General features: G+C 38.9%; 2 long non-coding RNA genes across 2 annotated transcripts in view; one reads left to right on the forward strand and one right to left on the reverse strand.

The window, feature by feature from the left end:
• The window catches only part of LOC123381407, a 303,452-nt gene that overhangs the window by 155,138 nt on the left and 132,814 nt on the right, over positions 1-15,500 (reverse strand). The window lies entirely within an intron of this gene.
• Positions 128-13,891, forward strand: LOC123381408. The gene is made up of 3 exons (XR_006588322.1): positions 128-359; positions 4,617-4,742; positions 10,700-13,891. It is a non-coding gene; the product is annotated as an uncharacterized LOC123381408 (long non-coding RNA).

Here is a 15,500-nt window from a genome sequence, read left to right on the forward strand (position 1 = left end):
ATACTGTGGATCAAAGGAAATGTGGACCAGTACTAGAAAAGCCAAGGGCAATCCCGTGAGAATAGTCTCATGTTTGTAGCGAAATCCAGATAAACTTTCCCTGCGGCAGAGTGAACAAGGACGTTTGTAGGATTAGGTTGGCAGACAAGACGAAGTCTAGTGACTATTCCAGCCTCCAATCTCTGCTCCCCATCATATTCTTCTCTTTGTGTGTGAGTTTTAATCAGGATTTGGAGCCATGAAACATACTCCCTGGCTCAGAAAACTGTACTAAAGTGGCCTCAGTTCTTTTCAGCCTGGCTCTGATGCTGAAAGCCACACCTCTTGGAACTTACGAGCATATCACAGATGCTGAGCAGGTGAGCTTTAAAAAATGGGGTTCCATCTGAATAATCTGTCAGGCTACTGGTGACAAAAAGCTATTTCTGACTGTAGCCGGAATGAGTGATTACTTTGATAACAAATTAAAACAAGCTTGGAAATTGGAAATTACCAGAATTAAGCTATCTCCAATGAATGACTAAGCTCCCCCCTTCAGTACATTTTCTTCTATATTAGCCATAAACATGAGCTCTTCATTAATAGAAATTGGTTCATTGCTACTGGCCACAAGGGGAATCTATTGGATGTGTGGCACTAACTTCCAACCTGATCAAAAAGACAACTTGTTCTTAATGTGAGTGCTTTCTTGGGAACTTAAAAATTCTTTATGTCCCTTTTGGCTTCTTGCATACAAAGCCAATTGTAATGTTCAACTTTAAATGTTCGAATATTTTCTCTGTATGGGATGTTTATGGCACCAAATAATTTCTAGATGATTACTGTTTTTAATAACTAGCTAATTACAGTATTAATCAGAAATGTCCTTTTGGCTTATAGAAGGTACCAAGGGACAGAGGTAAGAAACAAACACATTCCTGTTGAAACCACTTGCACAAAACTTCTGAGCTTCCTATTCAGAAGATAAGAAGTGTTGCTAAATGGAAGGCTCAATCCTTAGTGAAGAGAAAACAATTCAGCTTCCCAGCTAAGTGTTCAAAGCTTTCAAAGTGAAATGGGCATCCTGTGACCTCCCAAATTCCCGTATATCCTGAACACATAATTGAATCACCCTTTTATACTTTAACTTTGCATGGTGGGAAATGTTGTCATTGAGTCTCAATTGTATTCAAACATTTTCTGTTATTGCTTTGTTTCTTGATCCCTGATCTATAAGCAGTGACCTTATGCAATGATGAACGAGAGGGGTTAATATTCCAAAGAGGCTGTTATTTTTCTTCCTATTTGTCCTAGCCTTACGGAGCTTCCATTTCATCAGGTGACCCCTGCCATCTATTTAAGCTAGCAAGTTTTGTCTAAATCACAATAGCTATATTCCCTGCTGTTCCTCCTACCCCCATCTCTCTGTGGCGGTTTTCGTGGATAGGTCAGATATGGAAGTGACAATGACATCTGTTCTAGCTCCCTCTCTCTCATTCTTATGGCAAGAATGTATGTGTGTGTGTATCTAAAGAAATAATGAAAAATAGTGAAAATTTTGCAAAGTATTAAGTGTTTCATTAGTGGAACTGTACCAATATATTCTGTGTCTGATGAGATGCTGATTTTCCTGCTTCTCTTTCATACTGAGCTTGATGGACAAGCCCTTCTTTAATGTACAAATAATCTTTATGACCCTTGTAAGCAGGTCTGATGATACTCAGCTGAGTAATGTACCAGAACTGAGATTTCCATCTACTTGATGTTTTGCACAGAGGTTTTGATGAAGTCACTGTCACCTGCTATTAACTTAATATCAATTCTTAATAGGGTCCCTCTCTCACCATCTCCACGCTGTTGGGGTCCAAATTAATTACTAAGTAAAAATTCTGCCACATAAATAAATCCCCACTTCCCAGAGAGGGGGGAAAAAAGTTTTTAACCTCATTGGAGAGCTCAGAGAACAGCCTGTGGAAGAAGATTCACCTTCAAGACACATCTAAGTCTGTGCATCAATGAGAAAACTAGAGTTCCCTGAAAAGTGAGGCTCACTTCTTCATGCTGAAGCCCCATATCTTCTTTTTTAGAATCTTCATATTTATTCTCAAAAATCACTAGACTCTTCACCTAGTACTCTCTGGTACTAAGGTATGGCTAAGGTTAACAAAATGCTCCTTAAAAATAACCTGTTCAGGGGTGCCTGGGTGGCTCAGTTGGTTAAGTATCCGGCTCTTGGTTTCGACTCGGGTCATGATCTCACAGTTTGTGAGTTCAAGCCCCACATTGGACTCTGCACTGACAGTGGTGAGCCTGCTTGGGATTCTCTCTCTCCCTCTCTCTCTGCCCCTCCACCACATGCTTGTGTGCTCTTTCTCTCTCTCTCTCAAAATAAATAAATAAACTTTCAAAAAAAAGTGTTCATTAGGTATCAAATGTATCAAAAATCCCAAAGAGGGTGTGGGATGAGATTAACTAAATCTCTTACAATCTTGATATTCTATGAAAAGTTGTGAACCATAAAAACATAAGAATTTTAACAATCTGCTCAATAGTCATTTGGTGTTACCTAAATTTCACCATCAGAAATAAGTTTGTTATTAAATGATAATATCCCTAAAGGGTCAGGGGATGGGAGGAAAAGAATAAGAGGATAAAAAGAGCTTAATCTCTATTAGGCATACATAACTTCCTGGGAATTTGGTTAGAATACTGCTGGTAGAGAAGACAGAGTTCTTGGGATGTTAAAGAGACTCTGGGCCAGTGGGATAACCTATAATGGTAGGTAGATGGTAGAGGGTCTTTCCAAACATTTGGTAGAGCACTGAGAACAACTTTGTCTAAGTCACAATTCTTACATTGCAGATACCCAAGGATAAGGTGGGGGGGGGATGGGGGGGTGGGAAGACACGGGTAGGAAGTAATTTAGGGCCTACAAATTAAAAATCTTTGCTAAAAGTGAGAATAATAAAAAGCTCAGAGATACCTGAAACCCCATTAACATGTAGACACCTTGATTTTAATTGCTTATCAGAAGCTAACAAAACAGATTTCTTATTTCACCCTTTCTCCAAAAATTTAAAATTACCCTTTTGAGGCTTTCAGATCCCAGTGGATCCCTTTTGCTGTCTCTATCTTTCATTTTTTTGGTTCTAACTATCTACACCTGCAAATCTTCTTTAGCTGGATTTCTACCCTTTGCTCCTAGAGCCCATTTACCAGCTCAGGTAAAGCACACAAGGCACCTGGAAGTTTGTACTGCCAGGCCTTTGGGCAACAACTGACCACAACGGCCACGGGAGTATGACAGCCTTGCTCCCTTGCCTTAGGCGAGATGAACCCTGAAGCACAACTCACATCGCAGAGCTGTCCTGGGTCAGACTGAGTTACACTCCCTAGGTCTTTGCCTGAAATCTCAGCCTCCCTTGGCTTCTTCCCTTTTCCTAAATTTGCTTCACCCCCTTCGCTCACTAGATTCTTCCTTACAAATCACTTGCACACTGTTCATCATCTTAGGGCTACCTTCTAGGGAACCCAACTAAGATACAGTCCTGGCTGGATACATCTATCTGAAGATCTGGATGAAAACTCCACAACTTATTGTGACCAAAGCCAATGGATCACCATGCCCCACCTATCCCTCCCTCCTACCATTTCTGTTAGGAATGACAACATTCTCCTGGTTACCCAGACACAAAGCTTTGGAGCAAACTTCAATTACTTCTTTTTTACTTAATGACTTACTATGATTTTACTGTCTACAAAACATTTTCATTTATTTATTATAATTTGGTTCTCAAACTACACTTTAGAAATGTATAGGCCAAATTTGATCATTTCAGTCTTAGAGTGAGGCAACAAAGAATAAAGAAAATTAAACAGCTAGTAAATTGAGTAATTAGAACCAGGACCTGTGCCTTTGACTTTGATTGACTACTTTTCTACAAAGCCAGATGTTCTTCCTTCAGGATATCTCTTAAATGCTTCCTTTTTTTTTCTGTTTCATCCACACAACTCTGGTTTAGACCCTTGATATTCTTTCTCAGGTTATGGCAATTGTCTACACGGTTACTTTGCCTCTATTTCTCCATATTGCATTCTTGAGTGCCACTGCCAGATTACAATCCCTACTTCACCTCTAATTCTCTTCCTTGTGATCTGGATCCTGCAGACATTTCTAGTTTTAACTCTCATTCTTCCCTTCAGTCTAATTCTAGGGTTTATTTGTTACTGAATCACAGCACAGCTACGCTTATAACAGTACAGAAATGGGTATCTTGCAGTGGGGTGCTGCGGTAACACACGCCTATAATGTGTGCCACTGACATAGGAACCAAGCAATGAGACACCATAAAGCTGATGTAAGAGGCTGAAAAGACTGCCGTGCAGGTATGCACTGAATACAGTACTAAAGTTCTTAGTAGAACTGTTGTCTACTATATAGCTGGGAAGGCAGATCACATGCCGAATAAGCTTATGGCACTAGAGGAAGAGGTTGGAAAACTTAAAGTTAATAGTGTGTTTTGGAAAGCTGATTTGTTTCTAGTCTAACAGGATGGCCGCAGAAGCAATAAAGCCACCCCTAGGTCTGCACATGAAATCTACCCTATGCAATCCTGTAGCTCTCTCTCCCTCCACAGGGACCTTAGAAGCCTTATGTGGAAGATGGCAAAATCTTGAGATGGAGAAATCCTAAACCCTAACAAATGCTGGAAGATTTGTCTCCAAGGAAAACTTCCAGGACCTACACTCGACTCAAATGAAAGGTAAAAAACCTGTGCCTGTGTTAAATCCTGAGATGCTGCAATTCGTTTTGATAGCAAAGCATGTCCTAAGGGCACCCTGTTTGAGAGCCCACAATGCCTACATCTTCCATTCCAACACCAAGCAGAATGCTATGCATAGAGCTGTTCAGTGCTTCTTAAATTAAATAGAAACAAAACCTCATATCATAAACTGATTTAAATGAATAAAAAATACACAGCCATTAACAGATACTAGTACACAATAACTACATAAGAAATAAACATCAAGGAAGAAAATGGTGATTATGTTTAATATCTCAAAATAATTATTCTTAACAGCTATGAGTCAAATTATTCAATTATAACAAAGTGAATAGAAAACAATAATTAGTTGAGACATTTTCAGAAAATACTCATCATAATCCCCAAATTATTTTTATTTATGCAAATCATTAAGTAAATGGATGAAATATATAAGCTACACTCTTTATAACATATTTATTATTTTCTTACTTAATGCAATAAAAATATCCTAGCAGTGATTTATTCCCTTAAAGGGGTAGAAAATATTAGTAAACAATTCTAGCAAACAGCTCAGAGCAAGGGAAGTCAGGCTTGCTGGATCTGTGACATCCACAGCACTCAGGACTGTGTTCATAAAGCTGCTTCTTCAGTGACTCTGCTTTTCAGTATCTGGTTCTGGTGGCCCTATCCTACTGCATCAGTCAAGGTGAGTTCCCCAAACATGACAAAACCTGACACAGTGACATGTTACAAGCCAGCAGACACCACGGTTCACAAACTATTAAAGTGACTTTCAGAAACACAGCCTTCCCCCACCCAACTGGCCTCCACAGCTGCCAGATTGGTCTCAGCAGAATTTAACAGCCTCCTTCTCCAAGTCCCACTGCTGAGAATTCAAGGATCAGTCATAGTAAACCCAACCTAGCTCACTCCAGGTCACTATCATTTAAGCTCCTTCCACTCACACCCTCTGAGTGCCTTCTTCTCGTTCTACCCATATCCCAATGTCTGGTTCATTAACACCTATATAATGAGATCATGGCTTTTGTCACAAGAGTTTTTTCTGGCTTCTCTTCTAGTTCTTCTGTTCCACTTCTCCTACTTCTTGCTAGAGTCCACCCTCACCCTGCCTCCACCCATCCCAGCCTTCAATGTACCTTGCCTCTGATCAATACTGCAGCTCCCCCAGCAATGAGTTATCTGGTACCAGCATGGACTCCAGAATGCTGGCTCTACCTCTGTTCATACCTCCATTTCATTCCCTAACATTAGAACTTTTCACAGGAACACACCTGAACCTCACACTAGCTTCTTTTGGATGCAGCTAAAGCAAATCCTTAAAATGTGGACTAGCAAAGTTAGTCAAAAGCAACAGATGGGTGTGCTCTTGGGTTGTCCTTCTCAGTGCCCCAAAGCAGGGTCACTGAGGCATATAGGGTCTCTGATGCTCACCTAAGATATGTCCAAATACAGGAAACCACAGCCTCAAAGTCTTGCCACATGGCCCTCAACCCCAATTCCTGTCCCATAAGAGACTGTGTGGATCTCATGTAAATGGCATGGAATAGGTCACAAGGCAGAAACTATCTCAACATTAACTACTGGTAATATAGCATACACATGAATGTTGGCAGAGAGAAAAGAGTGATGGTATGCCAGCTGCAATGTGAAGCATTATTTATTTCAAGACTATAGGGGATAAAGGGGTAATTGTTTTCCAGAATTTCTGGGAAAGTATCTCCATAAACAGTAGGGCATCTTGTATCTGGGCAATTTGCCTAGGGGATTAGCCTCAATGGGAATACATTCCTAAAGCTACAAGATGGTCTCAGATTTGTTCAGTTGTGCTCCCCATCTGTAAAAAGTTTTAAAGCACTTACCTCTTTTATATTTATAAATCGTATCTATATGCTATTGTACAAATGCATTATGTTCACTATAAAACATCTTCAATATAAAATTTAAAAGATGAGACAGAGAAAAAAAGAAGGAAAAAAAAATAAATGAGCTCTCATACTTTCCCCACTCCCAGTGAACAGTCTTATATACTCCCTGACAAACAGGAATATCACTTTGGCGATGGCTATTCTAACAAAAGTACCGTAAGCCACAGATGTGACATTAAAAGAGTCGGTGATATGACTGACATCATTCAGCAAGGAATAGACACAGGTGGACAGGACTTTAAAATGCTATTTCTAAACTCTTGCTCTACAGCTCAGAGTAAAAGTTTTCTCTGCAGCTGGAATATACCTATGTGTCTCTCTTTTATTGATAAAAATTGTACTATATGTGTTATGGATGCTCTGGGTAAACTTCTCACCATCTCATCATAAATAAACCTATGGGATATTCAACATTTCCCAGTCATCTTTGTCGCCTGGTTCTCTTTCCCAAATTTCCAATTTGGATTGCTTCTTTGGGGATTCATGCCTCCCATTCTTTGCAAGACTTTTTTCTTGTGCATTCATCTACCAGACTCTTCTATGGAAAGATGTGAAGGTGCTGGTGGGGAAAGAGGATCCAGGTACTTTGGCATTTCTGTTTCCATATAATAGGCACCTACTGAAACCAGCTAAAGGGCATTGTGAGCTGTCCTTGACTCTCCAGAGCACAAATAGCATTTATCTCTGGGCAGCGGGCAGCTCCAACGCGGGTTTTTGTCAACCTGTCAATTTTTTTTTTCTTAAACAGAAAGCAGAGTTCAGTAAATAAAGATAAATGATTGTGCTCCTTCTCTGCAGACCCTGGAGCTAAACTGAACAGGCCTCTTATGGTTTGGCCCTGCTTCATTGACTGTTCAGACAGCCCAGTAATACGACAGATGTACCCAGCCGTTCCCTCTTCCCCGCTGTCCATTAGATTATGTTCATTTTGTCTGAGATGCCATTAGAAGTCTCAAGGTCAAAGAAGTCACAGGGAAGAAGAGAGGATGACTAATTTTTTCCTGCAGTCCTTCATTGCCCAAAGAGCCTCCAGACAGGTGGGCTCCTGCTTTGTGAGGGGCACAAATGGGGGTGGGGGGGCATGCAATTTACTTGAAATAAAATGCAGGTGTGCAATTAACCCAGACACTTCTGGCAACTAACACAGCCCGACACTGGAAGTTTTATTTGAATCAGGGGAGAATACCATTTGGGATATTTTCCTAAATGACAAATGAATGATTTGCCTGCAACAACATGTTGAAGAATAGCCCGGGGAGAAGAGGGGGCTTACATTTCTTTCTTTCTTCCTTTTTCTTTCTTTCTTTCTTTCTTTCTTTCTTTCTTTCTTTCTTTCTTTCTCTTTCGTTCTTTCTTAAGAAAAAAGGTAATTTTGTTTTTAGGTCTCAAATAGCATTTCCCTTGGGATTTCTTGAAGATATCATGCAAATAGGGAATTTGTCCGTGCTTAGCAACTGTGATTATGAACGTAATGGTCCTTGAATTTATATAGTGCATTATTCCTGGGCTCAAAGCACTTAACACACATGGTCACATCATTAACACTTAGAATCATAGAATGTGAAACCTGGAGGAGACTAAGGATCACCTGCTTCAACTCCTCCACAGACAGAAAAATAGGCAGTGCCATCATATGGGGGCCTTCACTTGCTTCGTGCATAAGAGGAAGATTATCTTTCCAAACAATGACAGGGATTACATTTTCTTCATCTCTAAAAGTCCCCACAGCATTTAGCATAAGCCTGGATACAAGAGAAACAGAGAGGAGTCACAGCATTGACTGATAGTTAGATTTACAGAGCCAACAGTTGAAAAGTAAAAGACCACCTAATCTCTCCAGAATTCCAGGAGATCTGCCCAAATGTCCAGAAAGGGGTTGAACAAAGGAGATATTACATAGAGGGTGCCAGGTTCCATCACTATTTCAACCAGATCCACTATCACATAATTTTTTAAATATTTTGTAAGATTATATGAGATTACTGATTGAAGTTCTCCACTGGTTTAAAAAAAATCCTCATATAGCATCTCAGAGTGATTATCATCTGACTTGACCTTAAGCATGTATGGGAAAAACAGCATACTTTAAGTCCTGTTCCATAAAATCTTGCTGAGTTGGGGGTGTACGAGGTAAAGGCAAATGTAACAAAATGTACAGAGTTATCATATGCATTTTTCTGATGTTCTTGTTCCTATCCAATTTGCATTCAGCAAATTGAGCTGTATTTATTAAGCATCTTGTATTGCCACTGCACTAAGATGAAGGCTAGTGGAATACCAGAAAATAAACTCTTTATGAGCTTTGAATGTATTTGAGCAGAAGAAAAAAATCATATATAAATAACTACACATTTAAGAATATAAGTACCAATGTGCATTGTTCAAGACATAAGGGAATAAACCAAAGATAAATGAGGTCAAAATAGGGAAAACTTACTTAGAAGGGATCTTAGATATTGTTTCTTTATCAGATGGGTAAGCAGGATAGGATGTAACATGATATGCTCAAGATTACCCAACTTAGACGAAGCACAACTAACACTGTTCTACACATCTCCTCACCTCCAATTTAGTTTCCTTTTGTACTGTGATGTCTTTTTTAAACTATGAAGAACTGGGCTAAAAAGAAATCAGGGTTTAAACAGCAAAGGAGACAGCAGAGTTTTTTCAGTGCAGAAAGAACACAGATGCAAGGCTCAGTGGCCCACAGCCAGCTTGGCCCGTAACAGAAGTTAGATGATCACACAAAACAACTGTAGCTAGCAAACAGTCATCAAGTAAGATCTTCTGTAAAGCACTGTATACTGTGGGAATACCAAAAAAAAAAAAAAAAAAAAAAAAAAAGGCAGGGGGCAATACAGTTTCTGCCCTTAAGGAACCCTCTCTAGAGTAGAAGGAACCCTCTCTAGAATAGAAGGATGGTAATATTCACAGATACTGTATTTCAAATGAGGTGAGTACCATAGTAGAGGGGCAATCACACTGCTTTGTAGATTGAGAGTATCTACATACTAATGACTGTCAAGTCTCATCCAGATTTAGCTCCTGCATTCCAGACTACATCCAGCTGCCTATTCACATCTCCACCTAGATGTCTTCAGCTCTCCCCAGTTTTGAAAGTCCAAAACGGAATTCATCACTGCCTCCTCCCTTCCTGTATCTTCCACCCCCAATCCTCCTTCTGAGTTCCTCATCTGAGCGACACACATCAGCTGTCCATCCTAATAAGGGGACAAACCACCCTACCCCACTCCATCGATACAGTTACTCAAAGCCAGAAACCTGGGGGTCAGCCTTGACTCCTTCTTCTCCACTTCTTATATCAACCAATTCCTGGTAGTTTCGTCTCTGAAATAGCTCTAAATCTGGTCCATTTTTCTCAACACTCACTGCCAATATCCTAGTCTAAGATGTCATTATCTCTTGAACCCTGGTCTTCCTGCTTCCTAGCTTCTCACCTCCAATCCAAGATGCACATTAGAACCTTAAATGATCATTTTTAATTCACATCTGATTGTATACTTCCTCTTACCACTGCTCTTATGAATTAAGTACAAAACTGCTTAAAGTGTTACAAAGTTTCTCCCTATTTCCCCCTGACCTACCTCCCCTTATTTCCCACCAATTTCTTTCCCTCTTATGCTCTCCCATCTTAACTTCCCATTAATAATAGGCTCTGCTAGAATCCTTGATATTGTCATATTTTATTCCCTTTGCCCATGCTGTTTCCCTATTTGAATCCCTGTTTACCCTCTCACACAAAGTCACACAGCCACACACACAAAAACAATAAAGACATACACACACTTCACAAAGTTAGTTTCAATTCATCTTCAGATTTCAGTTTCAATCTCATTACTCCAGAATTTCCCTGACCCTAGACCGAGGACAGACCCTGTCTCCATAGCATCTTCTTTCCTCAGACTCTGTTTCCATATCATCTTACTGCTCTATCATAATATGCACCACACTATGTAGTAATTTTTTTAATGTCTGTCTTTTTCATAGGACTGTAAAGTCAAGTCTGATGTGTGCCCTGCTTCATCCCTAGTGCTTGGAACAACAAATGCACATAGTACTTAATAAATTTTAAATGAATGATTACTCAGGTGATATACAGAGCATTTAATCTCAGGTAAGCAAGTCTCCAAAGGTTTAAAGAAGGACACTCTTTAAGTGAAAATTAGGTATATTAGAAACAATTTAAAAGGTTCTTATCCCAGCAGGCTGGTGCTGTGCCTGGATCAGACCACAGCTGACATCGTCATTTTACTGAGCATTAAATTCATTCACAAATGTTAATGGGTCTGAAAAAAAATAATTACAATGGTAACAAATTAGGGGTCTGTTACACTAACTAACTTTTCTCTATTAACACAGAATTTACTTTGAAGAGCAGAAAGAGCCAAGTGAGCAGATTTCATAATTGCAGAACTTTATTTTCACTTTGCTCTAACTTTCCCAGTGAAACAGAACATAAAGAAAGCCTTTTGCAAATGGATAATTACACACTACATCTCAGGATTATGAGATACTGTGTAACCTTTTCTCCTCCTTTTCTAATATGACTGAGCACCATCACAGAGCTATTCTTGCCCTTATGGGGGAAAAAAGGCACTTCAAGTCACTCTTCATATCTAATAGCATGATTTCATGTTTATTAACATATACCCATAAAATGAATAATTTTTCAGCACCTGAAGGGACCATACGGATCAGCTAACCCAAACTTCTATCTTAAAAAGCTGAAACTAAGGTCAAGAAAAGTTAAATGATTCTTTGTAACACAAAAATTCTGGAATAAGAGAAACTTCTATCAAATGAACGGTAATGGCTGCATTTTTGGAGCAGCGAAATGGAGGGTCATCCTTGGGTGTGGGAGGAGAAGATGGAGTGGAAACACGTGTTAAATTAAAGGAAAATCAAAATTTATTCAGAGGTCTGCTCACTTAGCTCAGATGGTTTAAGATAAATTATTTGACATTTATCCCCTGCACATCAAGAAAGGTAAGATCTATCAGGTTAGGAGCACAGAATGTGGAGTCACACAGACTTACCTCCAAACCAAGATGAATCCCAACCTACCACTACAGCCTTTTTTTGATGGATGTTCCAGTTGCTTTATCACACAAAGTTTCACCTACACATTATGTTTGGCTAACTTCGGCAACTCTCTCCATTATCACAAAGTATCCAGAATTAATCAGGTGTGTGAGCAAACTCCCAGAGAGCTCTGTAATAATGATCTTTTACATGGTTTCTCTTCCACTTACCTGTTAGGAAAAATTTGATTAACTTCAATTTTTTAGACTTAAAACCCTGTCTCTCAGGCCTTCAATTTTTATCTGCGTGATGCCTCTCTTGATGCTTATTGTGGGTAACTTTGCAGTTCAACTGGCCATTTGGAGTAACACAAACCAAACAACAGCTTGAGCGCATCTTATCTCTTCATCATGTTGTATCTGACTTTTCCCATTTAGAAGTTTTCCAGTCAAGAAAATTAGTTCATTTTTCTTACTAAACACAAAAACTTAAATCCCTCATAAAGAATCAAGGTGTCAGAAGATCTATCAGTAGAATTCGAGGAATGAAAGTTTCATAAGATCTCTTCTTCACTAAGAAAGTAATGTTTTATCTTTACAAATAAGAATTCAACTTTGGAAACCTTTGATAAATCCACCAAAACAACTCTAGTTAAAGTCAATGATGACCTTTAGTTGCTAAATCCAATGATTAAAATTTAACTTTTCATGTGGCCTCTCCCGGTAGCAGTATATGACATAACTAATTACTCCCCCTTCCTTGAAGTCTCTCCTTCTTTCGGCCTTTGGGTGACTGTTCTCATTTAATCTCCTAGCTGGCTCCTGCTTCTCAGATTCTGTTTCCATTTTCTCCTCATTCCACCAAACTCTAAACACTGGGCTGCTCCAGGGGTAAGTTATAGATATTTCCTTTATGTACACATATGCACCCAAGCTGTGGCTTTAAATATTATCTAAGTGCTAGACCTATCCATTAAAACATATTATTTTATAAATAACTACCTTTTCAACATCACCAACTGGATGTCTGACAGGCATCAGACGTTACCTAACCTGCACAAATTAATACTCTTGATTTTACCCAAAATCTGTTCCTCCTATTGCGTTCTCCATCTCTGTACATGGTAGTTCCATTTTCCCATGGGTTCAGGTCTAACATCTTGATTTCTCTATTTAACTCATATCTTACCTCTAACCCCAAAACAAATCCCACTGGCTCCATGTTCAGAATCAAAAGAGTGTAACCATCTTTCTACCTTCAGTGACACTTTAGTACACGCCACTATCATTTCTCAGCAAGAACGCTGCAATAGCTTTCTAATTGATCTCCCTATTTTTACTTACAAAATGTGAGTAATTTATTTAAAAACTTAAATCTGATCACAACTTTACTCAAATTCTTTCACTTCCAATCTATACTGGAATAGGAGGCATGTCTTCCCAGGGCCTACTAGGTTCTACACAATCAAGATTTCACTACTTCACTGGACATATCTCCTGACCTCTCCCTATTTTTCACTGCGTTCTAGCCATACTGGTTTTTCTGTTATTTTCCAAAAGCGTGAAGTCACTTTGTCTTGAAACCTTTTTCTCTTGCATTTCCTTGGTCAAGAAGACTCTTCTCCCACATATATAAATGATTTGCCACTTCTTTCTTCATTTCTTCACTGATCTACCCAAAATACTATTGCCCTCCCAGGCTTCTTCCTATGCTCATTTTTCTGCTACATTTATCTCCATTGCAATTGTCATCATCTGATTTACTACAGATTTACTTATTTTTTATCTGTCTTTCCCCATCAACTCCACCAGAAGGTAAGTTATATATAAGCAGGAAATTTATTTTGTTCACTGCTAATCCTCAATACCTAAAATAGTGTCTGGCACATAGTAGGTGTGCAATAAAAAATGTCAAGTTTGAATGACATGAATAACTGAATGAATGGTAACTGTATTAAATGAGTCTTAATTTGAGTCTAAAAAGAACATGGCTTTTTACTGTAAATGCTACAAAGGGCCACAAAAATTGGGGCTCAAATTATTAGTCAAGACATCAGTGACATATAAAAAAAGATACCTGTGGTATAATTTGAGGAACACTGGACAAGTTCTCCAGACCAAGAAGAACCTTTAAGTTGAATGACATTGAGGTTTAAATTTCATCTCTAAATATTAAAATCCCAAGCAAAAAAAAAAAAAAAAAAAAAAAACCTATCTCATTCATAAAGCCATTTAAAAAAAAAACTTTTTTAAGCCATCTAGTTATGGTCACCCAAAAAAAATTTTTAACATTTTCTACAAACATGACTCTTAGCAAAACAAACAAAGTCCCTGCTTTTCCTACACTGATATCTAAACACAAGTCATGATCTTTGTGAATATAATTATGTGAAACGATTGCCAATCCATCGTTCCAAGGTAAAAGTGGTGAACTTGGTTAATTCTGCATATTGTTTTTATTTTTTATTTTTATTTAATTTTTTAAATGTTTATTCACTTCTGAGAGACAGAAACAGAGCATGAGCAAGGTAGGGGCAGAGAGAGACGGAGACACAGAATCTGAACCAGGTTCCACACTCTGAGCTGTCAGCACAGAGCATGACGCAGGGCTCAAACCCACAAACCACAAGATCATGACCTGAGCCCAACTTGATGCCCAACCAACTGAGCCATTCAGATGCCACTGTTTTTATCTTTTAAATACCTGTATTTTTTTTTAATTTTTTTTTCAACGTTTATTTATTTTTGGGACAGAGAGAGACAGAGCATGAATGGGGGAGGGGCAGAGAGAGAGGGAGACACAGAATCGGAAACCGGCTCCAGGCTCCGAGCCATCGGCCCAGAGCCTGATGCGGGGCTCGAACTCACGGACCGCGAGATCGTGACCTGGCTGAAGTCGGACGCTTAACCGACTGCGCCACCCAGGCGCCCCCTGTATTTTTTTTTTTTTTATTTTAGTGAGCTAGTTCTAAACTCTGGCTCTCTTAAATGAGAACAAACTGAGGGCTGATGGGGGGTGGGAGGGAGAGGAGGGTGGGTGATGGGTATTGAAGAGGGCATCTTTTGGGATGAGCACTGGGTGTTGTATGGAAACCAATTTGACAATAAATTTCATATATTTAAATTTTTTTTTAAATAAAGTCACTGAGACAAGAGATCATTCAGAAAAAAAAAAAAAAAGTCTGGCTCTCTTTATAAAAATTTTTCCTTTTCTCTGAGGCAGCCAAAGACCAAGCACAGGTGATTGATGGAATCATCATCAATTACTCTTCTGAATCTCTCAACACTCTGGCCAGTAGAATACAATTAGTAGTGCTAATACTAATAACCAATGATGTTCTCTCTTACGGTATTTATTAAAATTTCATGTATCTCCATCATAGTGATTAGCATATTGCCCTTCTCATACTAGCTACACAATAAATATTTTTTAATTTATATGCACTATGGTATTCTTTTAAAAGACCTGGATTTGAAAGTTAAAGGAACTCTGTTCTTACCCAGGGTATAATGCTTATTAACTGGAAAATCTTAGGCAGCCTAATCTCTCTACATTGAGAATTTCTCATTATCATTGAGATAATTATGTCTATTTCCATTCACAAGACTGCAGTGAGAAATATAAGAGGTCATTCATGTGAAGCTCATAGTACTGCACCTTGTACATTATAGACATACCTGCTGTTGGTTGAATCTAAATCTGAGTTAATCTCTTCTTTGATTGTAGCCTCTAAAGCCTGAATTCTCACCCCTGGCCATGTTGTACA

Source organism: Felis catus, chromosome D3 (genome assembly GCF_018350175.1).
Source record: "Felis catus isolate Fca126 chromosome D3, F.catus_Fca126_mat1.0, whole genome shotgun sequence".
Taxonomy (NCBI): Eukaryota; Metazoa; Chordata; class Mammalia; order Carnivora; family Felidae; genus Felis; species Felis catus.